The sequence below is a fragment of the Schistocerca nitens genome, chromosome 9 (genome assembly GCF_023898315.1).
Source record: "Schistocerca nitens isolate TAMUIC-IGC-003100 chromosome 9, iqSchNite1.1, whole genome shotgun sequence".
In the NCBI taxonomy this organism is placed as follows: Eukaryota; Metazoa; Arthropoda; class Insecta; order Orthoptera; family Acrididae; genus Schistocerca; species Schistocerca nitens.
The window spans coordinates 30612605-30632403 of record NC_064622.1 but is presented as its reverse complement, the minus strand read 5'-3'; positions in this window follow the sequence as shown (position 1 = coordinate 30632403).

Below are 19799 nucleotides of genomic sequence, written 5' to 3'. Positions count from 1 at the left end.
TGCGATGCCAACTGGCTCCAGCGACCTATCGATACCTCACAGATTCCATGCCACGACACGTCGCAGTTTTAACCGTGCAAAGGTGGACAAAACGGCTATTATGTATGTTGTCACAATGATCTAGCTGATGAGTGTATTCTGTCTAGTCCCCCACTCGAATCTGTGGTAGGGGACTGCCAAGGGTGAGGTTACAACAGGAAAAAAGACTGAATAACCAACGAAAGGGTAGCGTTCTAAGAGTCGGTGCGTGGAATGTCAGAAGTTTCAACGTGGTAGGGAATCTAGAAAATCTGAAAAGCATAATGCTAAGGTTCAAACTAAATACAGTGGGTGTCAGTGAAGTGAAATGGAAGTAAGACAAGGCTTTCTGGCCAGACAAGTATAGGGTAATATTAACAGCAGCAGAAAATAGTATAACGGGAGTTGAATTCTACATGAATAGGAAGGCAGAGCAGAGAGTGTATTACTGTGAACAGTTCATAGACTTGGTTGCTCTCAACTGAACTGATAGCAAACCAAAGCCCACCACAATAATAGCGGCATACATGCCGACGTCGCGAGCGGAAAATGAAGAGATAAAGGAAGCTTTTTAGAATACTGAAACGTTATAATTCAGTTCTTAAAATGAGAGAAAGGTCTAATAGTCATGGGAGATTGCAATGCGGTTGTAGGGAAAGGAGCAGAAGACGGGATTACGGTAGAACGTGGGCTTGGTAGTAGAAATGAGAGCGGAGTAAGAGTACATCTACATCTACATTTACATGGATACTCTGCAAATAACATTTAAGTGCCTGGCAGAGGGTTCATCGAACCACCTTCACAATTCTCTATTGTTCAATATCGTATAGCGCGCGGAAAGAATGAACACCTATATCTTTCCGTATGAGCTCCGATTTCCCTTATTTTATCTTTGTGATCGTTCCACCCTATGTAAGTCGGTGTCAACAAAATATTTTCGCATTCGGAGGAGAAAGTTCGTAGTTGGAATTTCGTGAGAAGATTCAGTCGCAACGAAAAACGCCTTTCTTTTAATGATGTCCATCCCAAACCCTGTATCATTTCTGTGACACACTCTCCCATATTTCGCGATAGTACAAAACGTGCAGCCTTTCTTTGAACTTTTTCGATGTACTCAGTCAGTCCTTTCTGGTAAGGATCCCACACCGCTCAGCAGTATTCTAAGAGAGGACGGACAAGCGTAGTGTAGGCAGTCTCATTAGTAGGACTGTTACATTTTGTAAGTGTCCTGCCCATGAAACGCAGTCTTTGGTTAGCCTTCCCCAGAACATTTTCTACGTTTTCCTTCCAATTTAATTTGTTCATAATTGTAATTCCTAGGTATTTAGTTGAATTTACGGCTTTTAGATTAGACTGATTTGTCGTGTAACTGAAGTTTAACGCGTTCCTTTTAGCACTCATGTGGATGACCTCACACTTTTCGTTATTTAGGGTCAACTGCCACTTTTCGCACCATTTCGATTTTCTTCTAAATCGTTTTGCAGTTTGTTTTGATATTCTGATGACTTTATTAGTCGATAAACGACGGCGTCATCTACAAACAACCGAAGACGGCTGCTCAGATTGTCTCCCAAATCGTTTATACAGATACGAAACAGCAAAGGGCCTATAACACTACCTTGGGGAACGCCAGAAATCACTTCTGTTTTACTCGATGACTTTCCGTCAATTACTAAGTTCTGTGACCTCTCTGACAGGAAATAACAGATCCAGTCACATAACTGAGACGATATTCCATAAGCACGCAATGTCACTACGAGCCGCTTGTGTGGTACAGTTTCAAACGCCTTCCGGAGCCGGCCGAAGTGGCCGTGCGGTTAAAGGCGCTGCAGCCTGGAACCACGAGACCGCTACGGTCGCAGGTTCGAATCCTGCCTCGGGCATGGATGTGTGTGATGTCCTTAGGTTAGTTAGGTTTAACTAGTTCTAAGTTCTAGGGGACTAATGACCTCAGCAGTTGAGTCCCATAGTGCTCAGAACCATTTTTTTTGACGCCTTCCGGAAATCCAGAAACACGGAATCGATCTGAAATCCCTTGTCAATAGCACTCAGCACTTCATGTGAACAAAGAGCTAGTTGTGTTTCACAAAAACGATGTTTTATAAACCCATGTTGACTGTCTGTCAATAGACAGTTTTCCTCGAGGTAATTCATTACGTTTGAACACAATATATGTTCTAAAATCCTGCTGCATATCGACGTTAACGATAAGGGCTTGTAATTTAGTGGATTACTCCTAATACCTTTCTTGAATATTGGTGTGACCTGTGCAACTTCCCAGTCTTTGGGAACGTATCTTTCGTCGAGCGAACGGTTGTATATGATTGTTAAGTATGGAGCTAATGCATCAGCATACTCCGAAAGGAACCTATTCCACAGTAAATTTCAGCTAGTAGCAGCGCTTTGCGTCTCCAGGAACCACCAGAGGAAGAGATATATTTAGAAAAAGCCGAAAGCTACAGGAATATTCCAGCTAGATTACGTGAGGATCTGGCAGATATTGCGAAAGCAGGTACTGGATTGTAAGGGGTAGATACAGACTCAGATCATAATTTAGTAATTGTGGAGAGTAGACTGAAATTTAATAGACTATCCAGGAAGAATCAGTGCATAAAGAGAACTACTAACGAATGAAGAACTGCAGTTCTCTGAGGCTATAGAAACTGTGATAATGGATAGCTTTGTAGGCAGTTCAGTTGAAGAGAACGGGTATCTCTGAAAAGTGCATTCATTGTAACTGGAAAAACAGATACAAGGAAGGTAACTGCGAACAGAACTTCAGGAGCAGAAAAAATACTTCAGTTGATTGGCGAAAGAAGAAAATACAAAAATGTTCAAGTAAATTCAGGAATACAGAATTACAAGTCACTTACAAACGAATTCAATAGGACATGCAGGGAAGCGAAGGTGAGGTGGCTACATAAATAATGTAAGGGACTCGAAGAAGAAGCGAATGTCGAAAGGACTTGTAACACCGAAAATACCCTCTGTACCATCCTAAATTTTCGCCGTTTAATATCCGTACTGCTAATTTTGATGCTTTAAGCTTATTACAGAAACTACATTTAATATGTAATTGATATTATAGAGTATTTATTTCTGACTGTATGCAGCTGACTGTAATTGTAATGTAAATATTGTAAAATGCTGCGTAATAGGGAAGAGAACTTACTGAAATGTATCGACAACAACGACGATATGGCAGTATCTGTGCCGATGTGCTGTTGTTTATCTCTGCCACGCTGCGAGCAGAGATGACGCGGAGCAGCTTGAGTCATGAAAGAGTGCGTAAGTGTTTGTTGGGCGCTCCCGCAGACGTGGTGTGTCGTTATGACCGCACCAGCATGGTCGAACCTACTTTGCTAACAAGCAAATGTTGTAAGAACGGCAGGAACGAACAGGCAGAGGAAGCTGCAAGTCTGTTGTCTGTCCCATAATTATCTGTGGCTCTGGAGATGGCTTGTGGTTCTCAACCAGCTGCATCAGCAGCAGCTCACCATTGTTGCCAACTGCATTGTTCGTCGTCTGCACAGCTACAACATCGTAAGGCTGTTAACTGATAGAGCATAACTAATATTGTACAGGCATTACCCAGTGGCATTTCTGTCACAAACATTAATGGTTTTCCTGAATAATAACCTGTAATAGTTAAAACTTGTAGGATACCGGTGATGTTATTGTCCTCAGACATTCTTAACAAGCTGAGTCCCCTGTACTTTCCGGGCAACGTTACGCGTCTGCAAATCCACAACGGCTTTCAGAATTACGACGGGTAGTGGTCACAACGTTTTAGTCCCATCATTGTACTCGTATATTATACCGTCACTACCTAAATGCTACGATCGTTTCAGGAAAGCTATAATTACCACAGCTAAAAAAAACACATCCCTAGGGGGTTTCGAAAAGAATACATCACAGGATGGGATGCAAAATGCCATCAGCTATATGAGGATTTTAGTAGTAGTTGTGACCAAGAAATAGCTGATGACCTCCTCCACAATCTAGATTCCGCAAGAAGACAACGATGGGCTGAAGCAACTGAAAGAATGAATTTCACTCAATCAAGCAGGAAGGCATGGAGTTTGTTACGCAAACTCGGAGGTACGACGAGACCAGCCCAGAAAAATCCAACCATAACACCAGAGAAAATTGCAAATAACATTGTCGAAATGTCAAGAGCTCCGAGAGACAAACCACATACCAGGATGATTAAGCGCGAACTCAGGACACTAAAAAAGACTACTCCAAATATATCAGAGCTTTCCAGACCATTCACTGAGGATGATGTCATTACTGCCCTCAAGGATATGAAACCGGGCAAAGCCCCAGGTTTTGACAACATACATCCAGAATTTCTAACCTACGCTGGAAAGAACGTAGTCAAATGGCTGGCAAATTTCTTTTCGAACATTTTGACTACAAACCATCTCCTTAGAGAAATCATAAAGGCAAGAATAATAGCTTTGCTGAAACCAGGGAAACCAGCAGACCAACCGCTAAGCTACAGACCAATAGCACTTCTTAGCTGTACATGCAAACTTCTCGAACGACTTGTCCATAATCGAATTAGCGGCATTATTATGGAGAACTTACCTATAGAACAGGCAGGCTTCAGCCCTGGCGGTAGTTGCTGTGACCAAGTTCTGGCATTAACATCCTACGTAGAGGCTGGCTTTCAACAGAAATTGAAAACAAGTGCTGTATTTGTAGACTTAACATCTGCATATGATACTGTTTGGAGAGATGGAATAATTTACAAACGCTTAAGAGTGATTCCTTGCCAGATTCTAACATCCTTAATGTTGTGTCGATTCCCTAAGGTCTCGACACAATGAGTGGCTAGGTGCACGCGAAACTAACGCAGACGGGCGTAAATTCTGAAACAGGAGACTGGATGAAAAACTATAAAGAAAAGAACGTATTGGGTAGATTACTTAACTTTTAATGATGTTCTTCTTGTTGAAATACATCTCTTGCATAGTAGTAAGCAATTAGCAATGATACACATGGCGCCTTGCTAGGTAGTAGCGATGGACTAGCTGAAGGCTATTTAATCTGTCTCTCGGCAAATGAGAGGAAGACGTGATACGTCTTGTCGCAAGCTATGTCGTCCGTACAACTGGGCGAGGTCATGTCCGTGTCTTGTGACCTGCCATGTGGTGGCGCTAGGATTGCGATTACACAGTGGCGACACGCGGGTCCGACATGTACTACAGGACCGCGGCCGATTTAAGTTACCACCTAGCAAGTGTGGTGTCTAGCGGTGACACCACACTTAATACATAATATGCTGAGTAACAGACCCTTCCAGGTCACCCTAAACGGAAAGACAAGCAAAACAAAACTTATTAACAACGGGCTTCCGCAAGCCTCCGTATTGGCCCCTCTTCTGTTTAACCTCTATATAGCAGATCTCCCAAACACAAAGTCAAGAAAATTTTGCTATGCGGATGACATAGCACTGGCTACCAGAGACAAGTATCTCTTCAATACAGAAGAAGTCCTTAATAATGACGTTGAAATACTATACAATTATTTCAAGAAATGGAGACTCAAGCCAAACCGTAACAAAACTGAAGTATCTACATTACATCTTAATAACAAAATGGCAAATGAAATTATTAACATAAAACTCGGAAACACCAACCTCAAACATAATAAGTTTCCAAAGTACTTAGGTATAACATTGGATCGCACTCTTTCTTACCAAAAACATCTGGAGAACACCACTGCAAAAATTGGAACACGGAATAACATCATCCAAAAACTTTGCGGTACTACTTGGGGAGCTAACGCAAAAACATTACGCACCTCATCTGTCGCCTTAGTGTTCTCTATGGCTGAGTACTGCGCTCCAGTCTGGATTAATAGCTGTCACACCAAACTTATCGACAGGCAATTAAAAAACACAATGAGGTTGATTTCTGGAACTATTAAATCAACGCCCACGCACTGGCTACCGGTGCTATGTAATATCCTGTCCCCGGACCTGCGTAGAAAAGCGGCCCTACTGCACGAATTCAGAAATATTGAGACAAAACCAGGACTACCAATTAAAGAAAAATTCTCACAACTGCGACACACTCGATTGAAATCAAGAAAGCCACCCATACGCACAGCTGAGCAGCTTGAAAATAATAACTATGACCACATGAAACAATGGAGACTAGATTGGAACCAAAAGACAAATGACCAACTACAGACCTGGTTTGAGAGCTATAACTGCAACATCTCTGGAATGGAACGAACACGGAAAACATGGTCCGCATTAAATCGAATACGTACTGGACATGGCAGGTGTGCGGATTCACTAAACAAATGGGGAAGAGCGATGTCACCAGAATGCGACTGCGGTGCCCCTAGACAGACGATCCAACACATCCATGGTGAATGCTCCTTGCGAGCATATGCAGGGAACTGGTCCGACTTCCTGGAGGCATCCCCATCGGCCCTAGAATGGATCTCAAACCTCGATATAACCTTTTAACTGACCAATATAAACATAAATTATATTTATGATTGTTATAAGATTTTAATGTCTAACACTTGATGTATTAATGTTGCATGTATATCCATACGCTAAATAAAAATAAAACTCGTATATTGTGAACAATGAACATCCCATAACACTTACTTTGGGTACACTCAAAGTAATACGTATTTATAAGTGAAGACTATCCTCTTGAGGCGTAGCGCCTTCGCATCGCTCCTGTCACTTGTTAGGACGATATCGTTATAGGCCTGAGTCATCGACAGATGTCACGAGCTGACATGGACTTGTGTTACAGAGCTGCACGTAGTTGTACTAGTAGGCGGTAGAGGTCAGCAGTTGACGGACAGTGCTAGCAGTCGTAGTCAAAATAATGTTGTAAAGTTATGTTTGATTAATAATTAATGTATTTGCTTAGTTATAATTGTTTTATATGTGTAGTAATTAGCAGTGTGAGTGTTGTATGAGTGAAGAAGAACAGAAATAAATGAAAATTGTTTTGTTTATTCACGAAGTACCAGTTAAACTATACACGGGATTTACTATAATTAAATGTGCAGTCAGTTTATGGTACTAATAAATCGTGAGTAGAACACAAATTAATCGGTAATTTCAGAAGGAGTAATTTTATATTTGATACTGTTCTAAATTTATTTATTTAGCAGTTGTCATAATAAGAAATGTTTTACTATGATTGGTCATTGAAGTAAAGCGCGGGTTAGCGCGGGATAATACTAAAACCAGATTTGCTGTTTGTGATATCAGCCAAACAGAAAAATGCAGGCTCGCGCCAGTCTATGCTGGGAACAAAGCCTTTGGTGTGATCTAGGGGGGGGGGGGGGTCGGGGCTGAGGGTTCGAACTAGTAACATCTCATTGAAAGGAGCTCCGACGAAAGTACTGTAAAATCGCGGAAAAATGCTAATTACGAGTTCGCGAAGTATTACGAAGTGTATTTAAGTGAACGGTATAGTGGAAGTCGTGTGGAATTTCGGACGGAATATCAAAATTATTGCTTTTGGCTGTTAGTTAAAACCGCGTGGTGTGTTGTGCGACCTAAGACTGGAACAGGTATTACGTGTAGAGTAGAGTGCACAAAATTCGAGCGAGCATTTTCATAACTAAACTATCCAGTGAACTCTATTAACTTCGGTAACGGGTGTAAATACCATAAACTGGCTACGTGTGTGATTGTGATGTGCGTGTGAACTTTACGTTGTGTTGCCACTTAGTACGGACTTGGCAGTATTAACTGTGATCTTTATCGTAAAAATACACCTGAAAATTTACATTGCCAAGTTAAAACTTTTATTTCAATAGCTAGGCACATCCCGTTTACCAGACAATTCTACGCATGTTGCAACCTGCAATAGAGAGTAGTGGTCTAGTATTTTCTACTACAGCTTTTAGGTAGACAAATGAACATTGCTGGACACTGGCAGGGCGGTGAAAAGTAACGTGCCGCGCCGCACTCTGTTGAGAATAATATTCTGTGTCCTTTTTGCATTATCGACTTATAGCCAGTCACTAACCTGATCTGGTACTTCGTATTCTCCTTTTAGTAGAGTGGGCTACAGTTAGGAACTGCATAGCCTTACGGAAGTCGTCGGTATGTAGAGGAGAACCGGACAAAGCGCTCCGGGTTGGCAATGTGACCACTGGGTTTCTGAAGGCTTTGTACTGGAATAGCGCGGGAAATGCTTTATTTATTCTCCCAGGAAGGACCAGTGACCCCATGATGTGTAACCTGTTTGCTCTGCCACTGCTCAGGGTTATAGTAATTTTTGTTGATTTTAGTTATCCCGACGTAAGGTAAGTGGTAGGTTTGTGTATTTATTGAGGAGAAGAAATGTGTCTTAGGTCTTTTTAATTAACTTCTATTGAAAGAGTCGTATCTTGACTCCATAAGCCTACTTTCTTAATTAAGATTTCTATCATGCTACTAGAGGGTATACAGCTTTCGTGCAATGACGTGGATGCAGGCAAAGTGAACTTCTCGGCAGTGGCTCCTGATCACTTTGTGTGGGTGGTAATGTAGCAGCAGTTTCCAAAATTGGGGGTCCGCATCGATGGTTACGGCAAGTCCTTATAGGTGAGGGAGAATCTGCAAATACGAAAAGAGGCGAAAAAGAAAGTAAAAAAGAAGGAGAAAGAGAAAGCAGCCGAAGAGAAGCACGGCAGTAAATAGAAGAGTACGGAGAACAGGGAACCTAACCCTGGAGGAGCCCTTTTTGACGATGACAATGGAGACATTTAGCGCACGTACTGCGAAGAAAAATATTCAAGTTGAAGGCGTAAGAGTATTGGATTACGTACCAGTTGTGCTCTTTCTTGCCCCACAAACTCTGTACAAGAGTTAATGAACAAAATTTGACTTTTACTTGTAAGAAGGTTAAAAAATATAGTTATAATCATATTTTCCCATGAAATATTTTCAGACTTTAGTTAAAACAGTTTTTCATTCCTTTTTCTTATTTTAAAACTAAGTGGCTACTTTGTCCACTAATATCGGGCGAAGTGCCATTCTGCCACTTGGTGACATTTGAATTGTTTAAGCTACTTAAGCTGATCCTTAGATATTTAAACTATTCGATATTATACTTCAGTCGACGCCAATTATAATGGCTCATTACTGAGCACCCCTGTCTGCTACTACTCAGGCTGGCCGCTCTGCGCAGGTCTCACATATTGCCTTCTGACGAGCCGTACGTGTACTGAAAGTACTGATTGGAAAGTAGCATAAACAACGCCGAAATATCTGTACAGTGGGATGACTACCGGCGGAATACAAGTACTGATCGGCTGCTCATAGGACACCGCTCTCGAGGGTGTTTTGCCTGATCAACTCTAAAGAAATCTATTACAGGCAGCGGCAAGAGATAAGAAGGAAGCGCGGCCCTTGTGCATCCTGACGAATGTCAGATCAGCATGGCGATATCTGGGAAGCAGCCACCAGCTGAGTATATATACAAGGTGACAAAAGCACGCATTGTTAAGTCTACTATCTCCCATCAATATTTGATGGACATATTGCCTGTTCAGAAATCTAACTAAACAGAGCTCTTTGTCCAAATACTGTTGTAAAGACTGCAACGGATGAGCTCTGACTCTCAAAGTATTTTCCTGCTTCCTCATTTGTCGTGAGCCAGCATCTGGTGGTCTCTTTGTCAGTGTGGCTGACTCTCGGTCACGAGACGCCAGGGATTTTCTCGACTCGGGTGTGCGTGTTTGTCTGTTGTCTTCGTCGTCATCTCATCCTCATCGACGAGAAAGTCACCGATGTTGTGTCAAATTAGGAGACCTGCAAAAGGGCTTGCAGCAGGTGGACGAATTCCCCAAAAGCGGGACTCCAGAACAAAAAGGCCATAGGCTCATTACATATTTTTTTCCTCATGTTTACTCTCTTTTGTTCTTCCATCAAAGTGTATACCCCCTCTAGTTCCGCAGATGACGAAACAAGTGAAGAATATACGATGAGATAAATAAAAAGATATTCCCATACGTAAGGAGAAGAAAACCTAATTCTAATGGCGAACTGCAACTCTGCGAAATCTAAAGGAAGAAAAGAATAAAATAGAAACCAAGATGGAAAAGGAATGATGCAGGAAGTAGCCTCGTAGAACTGTACCCAGAACATAATTTTATTATTGCTGATACGTGGTTTAAGAATCGTGAAAGCAGATTATATAGGTGGACGAGACCTGGAGACAGAGGAAGTAAAACGTGAAGCAGGCAAAAGGTGATACACAACTTTAAAATGTGCGTTCAGCTGGAAGTGCAAAATGACAAAGTAGGGATGATTGGATGAAACAAGCAGAACTGTAGGAGCATCCAGCAGAAGGCTAGAATTTAGCAATTGCATATAAGTTTAAGGTCAAATCAATGATATTTCCATTAATGTAAAATACCCTAATAAAATCTGACACTGATGAGTTGGCTCGAAAAATCGGAAACTAAAAATATTACATATATTAGTATTAAGAGAGCTCAATTTCATCTATATATCATTCATAGTGTCAATCTAAGCGTTGTATGTTATGAAAACCAATTTATTATTTAGTACTTAAGAAGAGCATATTTATCCATCTTTTAACATATCTATTACGTTAGCTAATTTCTACCTTAAATTATTTTCATAAATCGTTCCAGGTACCTCATACACGTTACATACCATTCCCACTATTCTTTTACTTGGCTAGTTTGAAATACTTTTTAATTCTTCTAATTACTGCGTTAAAGATGTCACTTAAAGATAGCAGTTTAACACTTTGAGACCGTCTGTTCCTCTCCTACTCTACTCGCAAATAGAGAGAGGGAAAACGACTGTCTGTAAGCTCTAATTGCTCGTATCTTACCTTCGTGGTCCTTATACGCGATGTTTCTTGAGGGTATTAGAATCGTTCTGCAGTCAGCTTCCAATGCTGGTTTTTAAATTTTCTTAATAGTGTTTCTTGAAAAGAACTTCGCCTTCCCTCCAGGTATTCCCATTTGAGTTCTCGAAACATCTCCGTAAGACTTACGTGTTGTTCTAACCTACTTGTAACAAATCTAGTAGCCCGCCTCTGAATTATTTCGACGTCTGCCTTCAACCCGACCAAGTACGGATCCAAATCACTAGAGCAGTCCAATACGCGGTCTCCATTACAGATGAACCACACTTTCCAAGAATTCTGCCAATTAATCGAAGCCGACCATTTCTCATAACTACCACACACACACACACACACATTATATATATATATATATATATATATATATATATATATATATATGTGTGTGTGTGTGTGTGTGTGTGTGTGTGTGCAGGGTAGTCCATTGATAGTGACTGGGCCAAATATCTCACGAAATAAGCATCAAACCAAAAAACTATAACAACGAAACTCGTCTAGCTTAAAGGGGAAACCAGATGGCGCTATGGTTGGCCCGTTAGATAGCGCTGCCGTAGGTGAAACGGATTTCAACTGCGTTTTTCTAAAATAGAAACCCCCACTTTTATTACATATTCGTGTAGTACATAAACAAATATGAATGTTTTAGTTGGACCACTCTTTTCGCTTTGTGATAGATGGCGCTGTAATAGTCACAAACATATGGCTCACAATTTTAGACGAACAGTTGGTAACATGTAGCTTTCTAAATTAAAATACAGAACGTAGATACGTCTGAACATTTTATTTCGGTTGTTCCAATGTGATACATGTACATTCGTATTTCTTTACGTACTACACGAAAATGTAATAAAAAATGGGGGTTCCTATTTAAAAAAAAAACGCAGTTGATATCCGTCTGACCACGATGAATGGACGACCCTATATATATATATATATATATATATGTGTGTGTGTGTGTGTGTGAGAGAGAGAGAGAGAGAGAGAGAGAGAGAGAGAGAGAGAGTGAGAGTGAGAGTGAGAGTGAGAGAGAGAGAGAGTGAGTGTGTGTGTGTGTGTGTGTGTGTGTGTGTGTGTGAGAGAGAGAGAGAGAGAGAGAGAGAGAGAGAACATCAGCGGTCCTATCATACACATCCATGGGCCACCCATGACAATAACCTTGTCTCTGATGAACATTCGCCATGGAGAACAATATATTGGGTTCTATTATTTTATTAGTCATAGGGCCACTCACACATCTGTGAACTTATCCCGTAGGCTACTATGATCGTTAACAGCTTACAATGGGGCACCGTGTAAAATGCTCTCAGGAAATATAGAAACATCGAATCTGACTGCTGCCCTTCATCCATAGTTGTCAATATATCATGTAAGAAAAGGGCAAGCTGAAGTTCGCACGAGTGATGCTTTCTAAACCCATGCTGATTCGTGGACATAAGGTTAGCCTCAAGAAAATTTACTATATTGGAAGTGAGAATATGTTCAAGGATTCTGCAGCAATTAGAAGTCAGGGATATTGGTCCGTAATCTGCGGGGCAGTTGTTTTACCTTTCTTATATACTGAAGTCACCTGCGCTTTCTCCAGCCGCTTGGGACTTTGTGCTGGGCGAGAGATACACAATAAATGCAAGTTAGGTAAGAGGTGAATCCTGTAGGGTACTCTCTGTAACATCGAACTGGGATTCCATCCATACCTGGTGATTTATCTGTTTTCAAATCTTCCAATTGTTTCTCTATGCCAGGTATGCTTATTTCTATGTCGTCCATACGGAAGTCTGTTCGATGATCAGATGACAGTGTGAAACTTCCTGGCAGATTAAAACTGTGTGCCGGACCGAGACTCGATGTTTTAATCTGTCAGAAAGTTTCATATCAGCGCACACTCCGCTGCAGAGTGAAAATTTCATTCTGGAGATGACAGTGTGTTTGTACGGTTCTCCTGCGTGAGAGCGATATCTTGAGCGTGAAATTTAGAACTTCCTCTTTCGTTTTGCTACCTTCAACTACCACACCAGACTAGTCAACAAGTGACGGAATGGAAGACATAGACCTGTTTAGCGATTTTACATACGACCACAATTTTCTCAGCTTCTCTGCCAGATCTTTTGCTAAGGAGTGACGGTAATAGTTGTTGTATGCTTCGCTCATAGATCTTTTCACGGACACAACAATCTCTACTAATCTTCCATCGCTTGTCGTCGTTTGTGCGTCCCCTTTTGTACCTAGAACCTCTCGTTTCTTAGGCATCATACAAATTTCGTTATTAAACCATGGTTGGTCTTTTCCACCATTTATCCACTTACTGGGTACGTCACCCTACAGACCACGATTTACAACCTGCTTAAACTTTGCGCATAATTCCTCTACATCCATCTTACTGGTATTAAGTGATGCCAATTAAATGTCGAAGTAACATGTTAATAACTGCTTGTCAGCTCTATCTACCACAAACACTCTTCTAGCTTTCCTGACCGATTTATTAACTTTCTTAATCACAGTCGCTACGATTACGTCATGATCGGTAACCCCCATTTCTATACTGACATTGTCGGTAAGGTCTGGCCTGTTTGCAGCTACAAGGATTAAGATATTTCCACTGCGTGTGGGCTGCCGAGATTGCTGTATCAAGAAAATTTTCAGAAAACCTGTTCAGAAGCATTTCGCATGACTGTCTGTACCCCTCGCAATGAATCCATAGAATTCCCGGTCTATACTCGGCAGATTAAAGTCGCCTCTAACTAGTACTGTATGATCTGGGTATTTACGCGCTATTGACTTTCTTTGAATGACTGTAACTGTTACAGCAGAATCGGGTGGCACTAAAAACGTCCAAAAATTAACTTGGTTTCACCTACACCTGTTATACGCAATCAAATGACTTCACCGTCACAGTCAATAGAAACAATAGTTTTGTCAACTGCAATGGACACTCCCCATCCTAACGCCGGAATCTTTGCGATATACTTTCCTCGATTCAATAAATTTCATAGAGCTATTGTAACCTCCCCGCAAAATTTTGTAAATGACAATAATTAAATGTAAATGGCAATAGAGCTAAACGTAACCTCCCAGCAAAAATAAAAGGAAACTCAATGATAATGAAAACGAGCCAAATCTTTGGTCCCCACAAAAATTATAGAATAATAATGACCAAAATGTAAACTCCATACAAAAATTAAGAAATGAAGATTAATCCTTAAACCCACAATAATAGGGCAGCATCGCTGACCTTAGGCCCTGTGCAATAATTAATCTGATAAATTGATTCTGGGAGGAAAGCCATAGGAAATATTGTTTCAATTGGAATGATTCTTTTCTTAAAAACGATTGCTTTAAAAACAAAATTATTATTGGGGCATTTCTTGAACAAATTAATTACAATTAACAAATGCCATTGGCTGAGCGCAATGCTGCTTCATTACCTTTGATAACAATATACCTCGTCCTGAATCATGACCAGAGACCCATGTCGACGCCCGCCGACTCCTCACACACGACTTCAGACTGAGAACAACTCGCGACTGTTCCTGCCGACTCGCTACACGCAACTGAATTCTCGCGCGGTCAAGCGCAGACTAGCAACGATAAACAACTCTCTGGTCAGAGATTCTGTCATGCCTCGCCATCGCTGGTACAGAATACATACGCGTTTCACTATCCACTTCTGGTTTCAACTAGCTATCCCAAGAATAATCTGAGCGCGAGAACTTTCCTGGAGGGCTGTAAATTCGGGAACTTTATTTCGAATACTTCGACAGTTTGCTGATGCAGTTGTGACTGTCGAAGTGTTTTTGATCTGAACGCCGTTTGACCTCCCTTGCTGTGGATCATCCTGCGAATATTCATCGGAGAACCACAAACTACCGCCTAGCCCAAAAATCTCTCATGTGCACTCCACAAGGCCTCTGCTACCCCAGTAACTGCTTCCTTTGTGTACTGCACCGCTGACCTGTCAAAGGGAAGATGTCAGATCACGATGTCAGTTTAAGGTGCCGACTTAATACTTCCTTCTGGGATATAATTTTAAGACGTTGGTTCAAGAAGTAATTATAAAGTATCTATTTTTATACTTTATAAATGGGTTCTAAGGAAGCTAACTCGAAATTAATAGATTTCACTTTCATCAATAAAATGCAGTACTAAGTCTCCGAAGAAAAGTTAAATTTTTTGCCAGATGAAGAACACCAAGTCGGGTGTGTGGATATACTTTAACTACGAACTAGTCATGTAAAAACTTAAGTTAACAAAAAAGAAAATGGTTACTCAATAGAATGAAAGAGTTACACAAAAAAAAATGTGCTTTAACAGAATATCTGGAAGAAAAGGAGAATACAGAAGAAGAAAATTATAGTTTTTTCTCAGCAATTACTGCACAGAAGTAGCCGATCAGACGTTACTTTTATTAATTTCAATCTTTGGTAATACAATCCCAATAAAGCAAATGTAAGGAGAAATTGACTTTGACTCGTAATCAAAACATCCTAGGTCCTAGTCCCGACAGTACTCACTGCTACAGTTTTGATTTTTGTATAGACTGACAAGTCTGCTGTTCGGCCAAAGGCCTTGTCAAAGAGCGTGGATGAGCGCAGGGAGGATGAAGGCACCCTCATGAATTTGCGATGGAAAACTTCCCTTAGATGAAGGAAGGAGCAGCATTGGTTCAAATGGCTCTGAGCACTATGGGACTTAACTTCTGAGGTCATCAGTCCCCTAGAACGTAGAACTACTTAAACCTAACTAACCTAAGGACATGACACACATCCATGCCCGAGCAGGATTCGAACCTGCGACCGTAGCGGTCGTGCAGTTCCAGACTGTAGCGCCTAGAGATCAGCAATGATTAATATCTTCAGGCTACAGAAAGAAGTTGAACCGCTGCATTAAAGGCGCTTAACGTATGACCAAATGACATGTCGCCTGCTATTGAGTACCGACAAAGCGAGTTTTCTTTTGGCAAAAGATTCTAGATCAGTTCCTCATTCGGATATCCAGTAGGAGACTGCCAAGAGAGAGGTAACCATGAGAGAACGACTGAATAACTAACGAAAAGTGTTACTTAGAGCGTCCAGTCAGAAGTGAAAAGCTGGTGTGCTACAATCTAAATTCACTTTCCCGCCTCAGTCTGTAATCGTGTATTTCCGTGGACTGGTCAAGGACAGTAGGCGCTACCGCAGAGATTAGCTCACGGTAAGGCTCGTACCAAGGGAAAGCATTAAGCATGCGGATGGCATAGGAGATCTGGGTCAAGCTCCTTGACGGACTGGGTTTCGCTGGCTTCGAGAGTAGCGTGTTGTTTCGCTGTTTTGACTCCCATGGAAGAGACTGCTTACTGGGGCGCTGCCTGGGATAGACATAGTCACCACCGGGTTCTAGTGCATGGGTGATATTTTGCTTGCACGAGCCAGGACGAGAAAGAACTTTCTCCTTGACTTATAAATCTCTCCCCATTTTAATCATCGCTATCAGTTTTGGAAACTAATTAAAATTTGACAATTGACTACTGATTGAGCATCTTTCAATGTTTAACGTACTGTAAAAAAATGGCTCTGAGCACTATGGAACTTAACATCTGATTTCATCAGTCCCCTAGAACTTAGAACTACTTCAACCTAACTAACCTAGGGACATCACAGAAATCCATGCCCGAGGCAGGATTCGAACCTGCGACCGTAGCGTTTGTGCGGTTCCAGACTGAAGCGCCTAGAACCGCTTGGCCACACGGTCGGCTAACGTACTGTAAGGGAAGATATTAGGAATATCATGGATTAGCATACCACGTCATGGCTAGAGAGCTCAAAGGGCTTCGTTTGAAGAGATTAAACAGGGTAAATTCCATGGAAGTCTTAAGAGATACAAATATTGTTTCACCTGGTGTTGGAAGTGATACCTATTTGATTTAGTTTTGACAGTTTTAGGTCTCGAAAATAAGGCCTTTGTGGCTAATGTGTGTAGGACTTTTTGTAGTTGTATTTTCTGTATTGTCTGCGTATTAGTGTCTGGTCTTCTGACATACACAACTTAGTTATATCTCGTTAGTGTAACGTTGTTTAGTAATTCCCTTATTCATATGTGATACGGAAGTAATACCTGAGCTATTAGTTTAAAGTGCTTTGAGAATTAATTTTCCTCGCATTCGAATAAAGGGTTCCTATTTTCCGCATGTTTCCCAATCTGTAAGGATATGTTGCACTCTTTTTCATCACTTTACACCTGTGTTTGCAGCTTCCATTGCCACAGGCAGTTGAATTCTCTTCAATACAGCCACACAGCACGTATGTGCATATCTGTATTTAAATATCATATTAATTTCCGTTGCATTTATGTATTCATTAGGGTCAGAAACTTATTCATTTTCTTTACGTCTATATATCCGATAGGGCCTGATGCGAATTTACATTAACATTTGTCTTACAAAGGCAAACATGAAATATATTTCAAATAGCAACCTAATTTTAAATGTCCAACTTACAACATATCGTAAGTCTGAGAGTGAAATGTCAGAAGTTTGAATGACAAAGAGACACAGGAAGATTGCACGTATATTAGATCATGTTCGTCCAGACGCTAAGGTTATAAATTGTAGGGCACACAGAAGAGCAGATAAAGACTCGGATAACAATTTAGTAACGATGAAGGGTAGCCTGGAGTTTACGAGAATCATCCGGAAGAATCAGTGTGGAAAGAAGTATGGTATTGGATTACTGGATGATGATGTGATGTTTGAGGTTGCCTGAGGCTGTAAATACTGCGATAATAAATACCACAGGAAGCAGTTCATTAGAAGAAAATGTTGGCGGTTAACTCTTATGTCACGAAACTGCTGAGGTCATCGGTCCCTACGCTTACACACTACTTAATCTAACTTAAACTAACTTGCGCTAAGGACAACACGCACACCCGTGCCCGAGGGAGGATTCGAACCTCCGACGGGAGGAGCCGAGCGAACGGTAGCTAGGTTATGAGAAATAGACGCGCCTCAAGAAAATGGCAATGCAGTAATGCGACACAGAAATGTAAGTATAAGGAAACTAATGAAGGCTGTAAATATTGAGCGAAAGACAGGAACATTATGATACAAGTCACTTAGGAATAAAATAAACGGGAAGTGCAGGGGAACCAAGTCGAAATCACTGCAGAAAGAATGTGAATAAACAGAAAAAGAAATGGTCGTCGGGAGGAATAATTTGGCATACACATAAGTCATAACAGTCACGTGAAATTAAAAAGTAAGAGCGTAATTGAAGTATCAGTGCTCAACGGACAGGAGGGAGCGGATAGATAAGAAGAGTACAGTAAATGGTTCTATAAGGGGGAAGACAAGCCTGATGAGGTGAGAGAAGAATAAATGTCATTCGATATGGAAGAGAATGGGATCCAGTGTTAGAATAACAGTTTAACAGAACTCAGCCTTTTAATGGAATAAGGTGGAAGAGATCGATAACATTCCATTGGAATTTCTGAAAATATTGAGGGTTGTTTGGGTTGATTTGGGGGAAGAGACCAAACAGTGAGGTTATCGGTCTCATCGGGTTAGGGAAGGATGGGGAGGGAAGTCGGCCGTGCCCTGTCAAAGGAACCATCCAGGCATCTGCCTGAAACGAATTAGGGAAACCACGGAAAACCTGAATCAGGATAGCCGGACGCGGGATTGAACAGCCGTCCACCCGAAAGCGAATCCAGTTTGCTAACCACTTCGCCACCTCGGTCAGTTAATACTGAGGGAAGTGACAAACAAACGGCTATTTCAGTTGGTATGTAGTATCCATGAGCCTGGAGATATTTCATTAGGCTTCCGAAATACATCAGCTATAAAATCCCGAAAAAAAAACAGATATACACTCCTGGAAATGGAAAAAAGAACACATTGACACCGGTGTGTCAGACCCACCATACTTGCTCCGGACACTGCGAGAGGGCTGTACAAGCAATGATCACACGCACGGCACAGCGGACACACCAGGAACCGCGGTGTTGGCCGTCGAATGGCGCTAGCTGCGCAGCATTTGTGCACCGCCGCCGTCAGTGTCAGCCAGTTTGCCGTGGCATACGGAGCTCCATCGCAGTCTTTAACACTGGTAGCATGCCGCGACAGCGTGGACGTGAACCGTATGTGCGGTTGACGGACTTTGAGCGAGGGCGTATAGTGGGCATGCGGGAGGCCGGGTGGACGTACCGCCGAATTGCTCAACACGTGGGGCGTGAGGTCTCCACAGTACATCGATGTTGTCGCCAGTGGTCGGCGGAAGGTGCACGTGCCCGTCGACCTGGGACCGGACCGCAGCGACGCACGGATGCACGCCAAGACCGTAGGATCCTACGCAGTGCCGTAGGGGACCGCACCGCCACTTCCCAGCAAATTAGGGACACTGTTGCTCCTGGGGTATCGGCGAGGACCATTCGCAACCGTCTCCATGAAGCTGGGCTACGGTCCCGCACACCGTTAGGCCGTCTTCCGCTCACGCCCCAACATCGTGCAGCCCGCCTCCAGTGGTGTCGCGACAGGCGTGAATGGAGGGACGAATGGAGACGTGTCGTCTTCAGCGATGAGAGTCGCTACTGCCTTGGTGCCAATGATGGTCGTATGCGTGTTTGGCGCCGTGCAGGTGAGCGCCACAATCAGGACTGCATACGACCGAGGCACACAGGGCCAACACCCGGCATCATGGTGTGGGGAGCGATCTCCTACACTGGCCGTACACCACTGGTGATCGTCGAGGGGACACTGAATAGTGCACGGTACATCCAAACCGTCATCGAACCCATCGTTCTACCATTCCTAGACCGGCAAGGGAACTTGCTGTTCCAACAGGACAATGCATGTCCGCATGTATCCCGTGCCACCCAACGTGCTCTAGAAGGTGTAAGTCAACTACCCTGGCCAGCAAGATCTCCGGATCTGTCCCC